The sequence below is a fragment of the Camelus ferus genome, chromosome 20, assembly GCF_009834535.1.
Source record: "Camelus ferus isolate YT-003-E chromosome 20, BCGSAC_Cfer_1.0, whole genome shotgun sequence".
NCBI classification, from domain to species: domain Eukaryota; kingdom Metazoa; phylum Chordata; class Mammalia; order Artiodactyla; family Camelidae; genus Camelus; species Camelus ferus.
The window spans coordinates 17,593,924-17,604,463 of record NC_045715.1 but is presented as its reverse complement, the minus strand read 5'-3'; the positions used below and the strand labels follow the sequence as shown (position 1 = coordinate 17,604,463).

General features: G+C 40.1%; 1 protein-coding gene across 7 annotated transcripts in view; it reads right to left on the bottom strand.

Annotated features, from left to right (window-relative positions):
• Nucleotides 1-10,540, bottom strand: part of CARMIL1 (capping protein regulator and myosin 1 linker 1) — a 281,411-nt gene that overhangs the window by 36,706 nt on the left and 234,165 nt on the right. The gene's annotated exons all lie outside the window — the stretch shown is intronic.

The window sequence follows — 10,540 nt, the reverse complement described above, 5'->3', positions numbered from 1 at the left end:
ATAACATACGTGAAGAAACTTTAAAAATTCTTAAGGGAGCTCAGAGCTGTTTTATATGTAACAAGTGTTTTGTAAGTGTTATTATTGCCATAAAGCATTCAAGAATAGCTATCATCTCACTAACAGGCCATGAAAAGCTGTTCAGCATCACTGATCATTAGAGAAATGCAAATTAAAACCACACCTCACACCTCTCAGAAAGGCTATCATCAAAAGGTGTACAAATGTTGGAGAGGATATGGAGAAAAGGGAACCAACGCTGTTGTTGGGAATGTAAATTGGTGCAGCCACTGTGGAAAATGGTATAGAGGTTTCTTAAAAAACTAAAAATAGAACTACCATATGATCCAGCAATTCCACTCCTGGGTATATATCTGGAAAAAAATGAAAACACTAATTCAAAAAGATACATGCACCCCAAAGTTTAAATAGCATTATTTATAATAACCAAGACACGGAACCAACCCAAGTACCCATCAACAGGTGACTGGATTAAGATGTAGTAAATCTACACAATGGAATATCAATCAGCCATAAAAAAGAATGAAATACTGCCATTTGCAGCAACATGGATGGACCTAGGGAACAGTATACTTAATGAAATAAGTCAGACAGAAAAAGACAAACATGTTATCACTTACTTGAAGAATCCGAAAAATAATACAAATGAATGTATATCTAAACCAAAACAGATTCACAAAGAACATTTAATTGTGGTAACTAAAAAGGAGAAGGAAGTGGGGAGAGGGACAAATTACGGGTATGGGAGTAACAAACTATTATATATAAAATAGATACGTAACAAGGATATTCTAGAGAGCACAGGAAGTTATATTTATTATCTTGTAATAACCTATAATGGAATCTGCAAAAATACTGAATCACTATGCTGTATACCTGAAACTAGACAATACTGTAAATCAATCATACTTCAATTAAAAATAAAAATTCAAAATATATTAATAAATCAAAAGCACACTGCCATCTCAACATTTAGGAGACCAAGAAGCCAAATTACAACACAAACTCGGTACCACATCTACCTTTTTCATTTTCTTTACCATGAAACTCACATGTGAGGGATTTAAAAAAATTCAACATGAACCTAGATGAGGATTCACCTTAACAAAATCAGGTAAATGTTTTGCCATCCAGTTTAGCGATTCTTTCCACAAGAGCATGGAGATAGAGAGATTTGCTGTCCAAGAACTGGCCCAGACTGGGTGAGGAATAAAAGTTCTTTAGTTAGAAAATTTTAAAAATGAGGGCATTTACCTCCAAGCACAGCAATTTAGGCATATCTGCCCAAAGGCCACGGAGGTACCTTTTGGCTTTCACCTCATCGGTTCCAACCTCAGGCTCTAGGAGCAGAAAAAGCATCACACCTACAAGGATTTCAACTACAGACAGTTGCCTAGTCAAGTACATTTACTTTATGAAACATTTTTAAAGATGCTTATGCAGAAATGGCCAAAAACATTTATTATGAACTCCTTTACCAAAAAAAAAGAAAAGCGATTTTTTTCAAGTTTTTTTTTTTTTTTTTTTTTTTACATATGGCAGAATTCTTTTGAAACATCTTAAGCAGTGTCTCAAAAAAAAACAAAAGAGAGAAATGGGGTGAATTTGGCTGAAACAGGAGAATGCCTAGCGACTGACTCAAGTTTCCTTTAAGTGCCCCCTCTCCACCCTGTGTCCCCAAGAGTCCTTGGGGGAAACAAAGTGAACATCTTTGGGTAGAAAAGATGAGCCAGGACTCTGCCTCGTTCATCTCTAAATTCCCAGAGTCTGGCGAGAGGCTGACATATAGCAGGTGCACATTAACTATCTGGTGAATGAATGAGTGAACTGACTCATTGCTCCAGGGCTCCCCCCACACTTGGCTTTTACAGACTTTTTTAAAACAGGAAATCTGTCACTACTACAATCATCATTTCCATTAAGGGAATTAAGGCACAAGGATAGAAGGGCACAATCTATTGTAAGAACAGGCCTTCAAATGAGACACATTTACTTTCACGAAAAGTTTTTTCTGTTGTCCTTATTTTTCCTGTGTTAGATTGATAAAAACTTCCTCATAGATCCTAGTGGCTCATGGACTGGTGTCTACTTCTTTAACCAAGCAACTCTTCAAATACATATACCTACTCTCTGCCCCTTAACTATTTAAACATTTTCCAGTTTACCCCCCCCCCACCAAAATAGTGTAATACAAGTATACTCCATGTAGATTCCCAAATTATTAACATTCTGTCACATTATTTCCTCCATTTTCTCTTTATCACACACACACAAAATTTTGGCTGAACCATTTAAAAGTTGTTGATATCTTGGCATTCCACCTTTAAATCCTTCTGCATGAACATCCTGAGGATTATATTCTCCTACGTAACCATTCATGATTATCTCCTAACAAAGTTAACAGCAGTTACACAACATCTATGTACATACTGTGGTTCACATCCAAATTTTCCCATTTGTCCATCAAATGTCTTACAACACTCTCCCATCCCCTTTTTGGATGCATGATCTAACGGAGAATTTGCCCCTGGTCTGTATGGTTATGTATTTCTAGTCTCCTTTATCCAGCACACCCTCCTCCCCCCACCCCCAATCCTGCCTTTCTTTTTCATGATACTGACTTCCTTGAAGAATTCAGGCCAACTGTTTCCTGGACTGTCCCACATTCTATATTCGTCTGTCTCCCATCATTAGATTCAGGTGAACCATTTTTAGCACGGATGCTGAATGGGTGATGCTGTGAATTCATGACTGAATCACAACAAGTGGCACCCAGGTCAGGTTGTTCCACCGTTGGTGACACTAAATTTGATCACTTCATTAGGGCGGGAACCTCCCGATTGCTCCATCGTAAAAGTTCCTTGTGTCTTGGTAATTAATAATAACACTGTACAATGATACTTGCAGCTCATGTAGATGAGCCCATTTTTAAACAACCATTGACAATCCCTGCCTGAATGAATGAATACAAAGGGAGCCACAAAACTGTCACTTTCTACTTCTATCATTATTCCCACATTTATTAGGTGCCTCTATAAGGATTGAATTTCCCTTTTTAAAATCCTCTGTACCACCCTCTCTCTTTTATTTTCTTAGTATTACTCCGGACTTAATGGGTTTTTAAAATTAATCCAGGGTATCCTAAACTATTACTGTCATTACTCTTTTTTGGTTGCATGAAGTATCCCAGTGGAAGCCATTTCAATCTGGATTTTGCATCCTTTGTAATGATCCCACTGGATTTAGAGCCAGTCTCTGCTTTTTTTGATACAGGATAACCTAGTCTCTCCTGTGCACTTTTAAAATGGTTATGGGTAATCCCTGTTTAATGAACTAGATTGTAATAATTAAATATTTCCTACTAGATTGTCAGCTGAGTCAATGATCAAGGTGAATCAAAACTCAGTCCTTATTAATTGATTTATACCCTCAAATATCTGACCAAAACATATTATCATATTTGTACTTTGAGAAGTAATTTTTATGCATTTCCATTTGTTCAGGTTTGAGGCGGTATAAATCTTACTGAGAAAACGAGATACCCAATCCTTTCTATGATGACTGCTGGAGAGCAACAATCTTTAAGATCTAGGAAGAGTAGGAATATGGAAGCCATAACTCTGAGAGAGTTGCAATAAATCAATGGACAAAAGGAAGAATGATGTGTAGAGATTTAGTGAGGTGCCACATTTCCTACTGAATGCAGTATTAAATCCAGCTAGTCACATCACACTCATTAACTTTTATATCCAGAATCTCATGTCATATAAAAGTTAAAATGGCATCTTGATGTTAAAACCAAAACATTCAGGGAGCCGTATGGATGAGAGACAATTGTGAAGATCACAGTTGAGTACTATTTTTAAATGAACATGGTTCATTCTGTTATTTCCCAGATCTCCACAATTTTCTTTTTATACAAGAAAATTAAATCTTTATCTTCCTCTGTCATGTTTCCTCTAGGAAACAGCTCACTTTTTACTCATTTTAACTAATCTTGCAACTAATGGGAAAAAGGAATTTTGCACTTGAACGGTCTCTTTAAAAAGTGAATATAATTTCGTATGTTTTTCTTGAGTAGTCCAAAGAATGAAACCACTTGGTACCAATGTCAAGCAAATATCTTACCTTGAAAGCATGTGTTAGTGCTGCCGGGCACAGAAGCGTGATGCTTATTAACACAAGCATCTGGTATGTGCCCCTTGTAGTGTTATAAAAATAAAAGAGAGTGGGAACATTTAAGTGCTTAATTGCACTGTTAAGCACAATGTTATTCCAATCGTCATAAAAAGTTAAAAAACATTTAAAAATTGTCTTTATTGTACAAGAATAAACTATGGGGGAAAACCCCACTGAGTATTATACTTGAAAGCTATTTTAAGTTTAGATTGTTGGAAAATCCACATTTATAATGGAAGGCAAGAGTGAGGAAGACAGGAGAAGACTTAAATACTCTCCTTCACAATGGACATCATGGCTCAGGAACATCAAGATGAACAATTTAAAAAAGCATAAAATGCTTAATGCAGCACATTTGCTCTGTGCATGGAACATTAGCGCTATGTAAATGACAAAAAGAGTTAGCATCAATTCCAACACCACCACTACCGACAACAAAACCAGATTAAATCCTACAACAATTTGTTTGACTGCTTTAAAAATCTTCAGTCAAGTAAACTGCAGCAGCGCCAGGTAAAGAGAATGGATGGTGGTTTAGGGACTGGTGATTTAGGGTTCTGGTTGGGGGGCTGCAGTAATCTATCAGCAATCAGGAGATCTGGTTCTTGCTGAATGTCATGGATCTCCAAGATCTTCTAAGACTGAGTCTTAAAACTCCATATCCTAACTCTTCTACCTCCATTAGAACTTCAGGTAAGGATGGCTTACCACCCAAACTTTGTAAAGTCTGTTCTGGCTTCGAAGTCGAGATCTTTGTCATGTTCAGTTTAACTCCTTTAGATTAACGTCCCTTCTAAATGGATTCTCAAGGTAACTCTCTCTAAATTATAGATCCATCATTTTGATAATTCACTCATAACTTGAGATCATTATTCTCATTAACACATTCACCTATTGAGGAAATCTGCCAAAAGCAATGCAAAAGTTACCTGCCACTGTTTTCACTGGCTTTGGTTTCATTTTAAAGTGAATAAGCTATTTGCAATCAAGCTATAGTGAAAAGCTGGATAAATTATCTACCAAACACACTTTTTAAATGCCACTTTGCACTGTATTATAACCAAAGAAGAATGGTTTTCAGAGTATATATGTGTAGTCTATCTGCGGTCCTGCCCTACTATTAACTATAACAAACCCTGCCTTATCAATGAATGTCTTTCTTTGCATTTTCCAACACTTAAGGCTTCAGTGATAAATAACTGGACACAGATGGTCAATTCATTCAGTTACCTGTGGGGGGCAGAGACCACAGAGTGCATAACTAGAAGCATTTCTGAGGTTTTGCTAGGGCCATGACAGACGATGCACTGAAATCTTTTTCAGGAAGGACCATTTGGGCCATGCTAAATTGGGTGAGGCATTTGGAGATTTCAGCTGGAGATTTGAACATTTGAACACAGGCTTGAACTTGTGCAGGTCCAATTATAGGTGGATTTTTTCAATAAATACCTACTACAGTACTACTCACTCCATGGCTGGATGAATCCGCAGATGCGGAACAGCAGACACGGGAAGTGGCTGTACAGTTATGGGCCGGTTTTCAACTGTATTGGGGGTCGGCACCCTTAAGCCCCATGTTGTTCAAAGGTCAACTATACTCTTGCAAGGGCTGAAGTGGGTTGGGAGCTGCTCCCAGAACAGAATCCTGACTTGGCTTACAGGTACCCACCCTACCACTCAGCTCTGGTCAGCCGGTCTTCTGTCTGGGTGAGAGAAATGACCACATACCTCAATTCTGATAATCAGAGTTGTATCAGTAAGGTCTAAGGCTTACAGCATTAGTTCCCAAGGTTAAGGCTCCAATTTCCCCAGCAGGCAATGGAGCACCATGCAGTCAGAGCCGGGGACCAGTCTTGAACTTGCTATACTATAACCTCCTCAGTTCTTTTCTCTTAACTCTGTTCACCTCACTTGCCCTTTAATTTCTATTGCAGTTATTAAATGTGCCACCTAAAATAGTTTCTCAAAGAAGGCAAAACGTACATAATTCCAAGAAATAAATATAAAGTTAATATAATCTAAACTAAAATACATAAAAGAAATGCAGTTCTATCTGGAGCATGGAAGCAATTTTTTGGTCCAGTTTCCAAGTGTGGTTCTTAGTATGAAAGTCAGTATGATTTTTCTTCAGCATACACATCAAAGTGTAAAACATAAAGCTAAAAACCATTATATGTATACATATATATTTTTTAAGCCATATACTTTATATTTTGATTCTGTTAAGGAACAGGCGTGTGATAGAGGCTTCACCTCCGTCTTGAGAGATGCGAAATCCTTACGTATCAAGTTCCAGCAATGATAGTGGTTTCCTCCGAGGTACGTTTAGGGAAACTGAGATTTTGGATAGGCAACTTCCCTGTCTGAATTTCCACACGCGAGCTGAAGAACGAAGATTGACTCATCCCAACCCTAATTAGCGTTTCTAAACTATAACTAGCATAATTAAGAGACTGGGGTGGGGGTGAGTATAGCTCAGTGGTGGAGTGCACGCTTAACATGCATGAGGTCCTGGGTTCAATCCCATGCAAGTGTATTAACATCTCTGAGCTCTGAGATTCTCATCCGAAAAATGGGTTAAAATAGCTACCACACACAGCTGCCAAGACACGCACAGGGCACAGCGCATGTCACACAGTGGGTGGGCAGGTTTCCTCTTTCTGCCTATTCACCTTGCTGAGCGCTCGGATCACTGAGGATGTAACCTGCAATATTCTCATTCATAGAGCCTCATAGGTTTAAAGACAGCCAAAGAATCATTTTCTAGAGTTCCCAGAGAAATCTGTTACTGACATTTACTGCTAGCATTAGCTATACAGAATTCAAAGACACACAACTCCTGTACCCTCCAGGAGCACAGAATCTAGCAGGAAAATTGAGATAAGCAAGTAACTAATGCAAAGCCAAGACATTAAACAGAATCTACTGGGCAATTGTTATAGACACTGGGATTATGTGCTTGAAGCACAGACCCCATCTCTGCCCTCCAGGAGCTTACACTCCAGTGAGGGGAGATGGGCAAAAAAATACCTACATGAATAAACGCTTATTTAAAGTGCTGAGCAGATAAAACAGGATAATACGGTAGAGGGACTGCAGGGCTTCTTTGGCTGGGAGGTCACAGGAAATGTTGGAGAGATCTGAATTGAGACCCACGTGGTGGGAAGAAGGCAGCTGAGGGACCATCTGGTGAAGAGTGCCCCAAGCTAAAGGAACAAAGGCTGAGATGGGAGCCAGGGCAAGTCCCAGCGAAAAGCGGTAAGGCCACAGTGGCTGGAAGGAAGTGAACAAAGGAAAGAGCAGAACAGATGGAGAGAGGCAGGGGCAGATCACGGAGGGTCTTGTGGACCATGGGGAAGACACTCCATTTAGTCTGGGTGCAAGGGGAAGCCATCAGAGGGTTTGACACGTATGTACTGATCTGTTTTCTACCTCAGCTACCCGGCTACTGAGAGGAGACTGACTAGATGATTACAGACACGCAAGAGGGGAGGCAAGAGTGTAACTTACAAGTCTGTTTCAGGAGTACAGACGAGAACCAAGGGTGGCTAAGGTGAGAGAAAGAAGTGGGTATGGACGGTGAGGGAAAGGGAGAGTCTGGGGCTGACAGGGGGAGTGAGGAATAAATAGGTAGATGAGAAGGTGGTGTCACATATCGAGATGGCAAATGCGTGGGTGGGGGAAGGTGGAAATCGATGATTCCTTTTTGGACACATCAAGTTTGAGATATCTGGTGGACATCGAATTGAGATGTCCAGTAGGAAGCTGAATATACAAGCTTGTGGCTCAAGGTAGATTGAGATAAATATCATGAATATAGGAAAAGTGCTTATAGAGGAGAAGGGGCGGCAATCAGCTGAGGGGAGGCGTGTGGTGAGCGCATCTACACTGGGGCTGTGTGTGGCTGACTTACCAATTCAGCCCTGGCTACAGAGCCCAGGGCCACTGCTACAATTCCCAGCTGGACATTTCAGCCAGGGCCTTGCAAACACTTCAAGCTCAATATGTTCAAAACAGAAATCACTAATGTCTCTTTCTGCCAAAATCTGCCCCTTCTCCATATTCCTCACCTTGACTCAAGTGACTCCTTGTGGCCTTAAAAATAAATAATATATAAAGAAGCAAACCTTTATCGAGACAGATGAAATCTCTTTGTGATCTGGTCTCTACCCTCACCTCTCCTCTCCCCGGGACTCCTGTTGTACCATAATCCCATAATTAGTTCCTCAAACTGGCATGTTCCCTCCCCACTCCAAGCCTCTGGATGTGCCATTCTCTCTGTGAAATTTACTTACTCATTTTCCTCCCAGCTAACTTCAAATGCCATCTCTCATTGTACCAACAGTTACTAAAGGACTATTATGTGCCAAGCACGATGCTTAGAATCTTCCTCCAGGAAGCGTCCCCTTGACCACACCCCTCCCCCAGGCTGGGCTGGGCGCCCCTTCTCTGTGCTTCCATAGCTACCTGCACATCCCTGTCAGAGCCCGGTTTCCCACCATATCTAATATTTCACTGTATTAATGGGTAACCACCTCAATGCAAAAGTGAGCTGAGACCCCTGCAGAGAACAGCAAGTTTGGTTTTTTTTTTTTTAATGGGCAAATTAGGATAAAGAAGGAAAAAAATAAATGAAGCCAGAATCAAGACTGAATACAACAAACTATACTTCTTTAGGTCTGGAACCCTCTTCACAGGTCAAGTGCACATTCAGCTCTGAGCCTCTCAACAGACAACACAAAAGTTAGGCACGAGTCAGAACACAATTCACCGCATCTCTGAGACACGGCAAACTAGCAGCCCAGCTCTGGATTTCCACTCCTCTTGACAAACACCTGCAAGTTCTTCTGCACAAATTTCTAACGAAGGCATTTGGGGATAAAGGGAACACTGACCACAACAGTCGTACAGATGGTAAAAGAGCACATATGATAATACGTTTTATAGGGATATTTAAAGTGGCCCTTATTGAGAGTCAATGACGTAACGCAAAAGCACACTACAGTAAAAGCAATCCTGTGAGGCCCAAGACAGTAGGAAAAATGGGGGTGAGTCTATTTAGCAGCAACTCTCCAGGGCACCCCTGCATCTCTGCTCAGGCCCTGCTAGGGCCTCAATCTGCAGTGAGGAAAGACTGAGGTCAGTGTCAGGGGCTGCTGTGCACCTGGTACTGTGGGGAAGTTGAAATACAACAAGTGAAGTGAGTTCCTGTAGATGCAAGTTGGTCAAACTTTTTAAATCATGACCTATTTTTTTTTAATTAAAAAAATATTTGGGCGGGGGGAGGTAATTGGGTTTATCTATTTATATATTACTTTTGGTGGAAGTACCAGGGAACGAAGCTGGGGCCTTGTGCGTACTAGGCATGCACTCTATCACTAAGCTATACCCTCCTCCCATAACCATGACCCATCTGATATATGAAATATACTTTATGTCACCACCCCAAGTACACATACATGTATATATCACCGAAAAAAATTTGTAATCTGATAATTTCTATTCATACTTCATGTGTTCTGATGAGTTTTTTTTTAAAAAATTCTGGGTAAAACCATTATACCAATTTCGTGACTCACTAGTGGGTTGCGACAAGACGGGTGAAAATGTATTCTGTACTAATTCAAGCCTCTCTAGATAGCCTCATTTCAGTGGCAGACTTGAAGAGCCAAGTAAATGCATGTGTGGGATTCACACAGATGGTAGTTCTGTGATCCACCAGCACTAGCTGTACCACTGTGCCCGTCAACATAGCAAACTTGGTGGGTGACACATTGGGTCATTTGCCTTCCATTTCTAGCAAGAAGCCAAGAATACGTAGTTCACAAGGGATCAACAACAAGCATTTTTAAAATGAATAAATGCCCTTTGTATTTCTGGGTCAGAGTGTCTTTTGGTAGCTCATCACAATCAAAGACTTCATCAGTGAGAAGTCCTCCTGCCTCCTCCTCGGGCTCTGTTGCCAGCAGCCACCTTCTCCCAGTTTTTTCTATCCCCCATCCCTTGGGTAAACAAGCCCTCTTTAAGGACTTCCCACTTCTTCTTCTTCAGACAGATTATATCTATATACACACACACAGACGGTAAGTACATTCTTATTTAAGAATATAAAGAATATTTTAAAATACTGCTTTACCCAATTTGAGTATTATTTATTTCAAAATTTAAAGAAAAAAATCTCATCCTGTTGAACATGGTCTTTGACCTCAACTAGAAGGAAATGATAATGTGGAGCTTTCTGACATAAGAAGAAGGCTGTTGAATCAAATGTCATTGTAGTACCTTGAGAACATGAGGTTTCCAGGGCTGAAAAGTGCAACTGACTTTAGAGAAGTTCTGT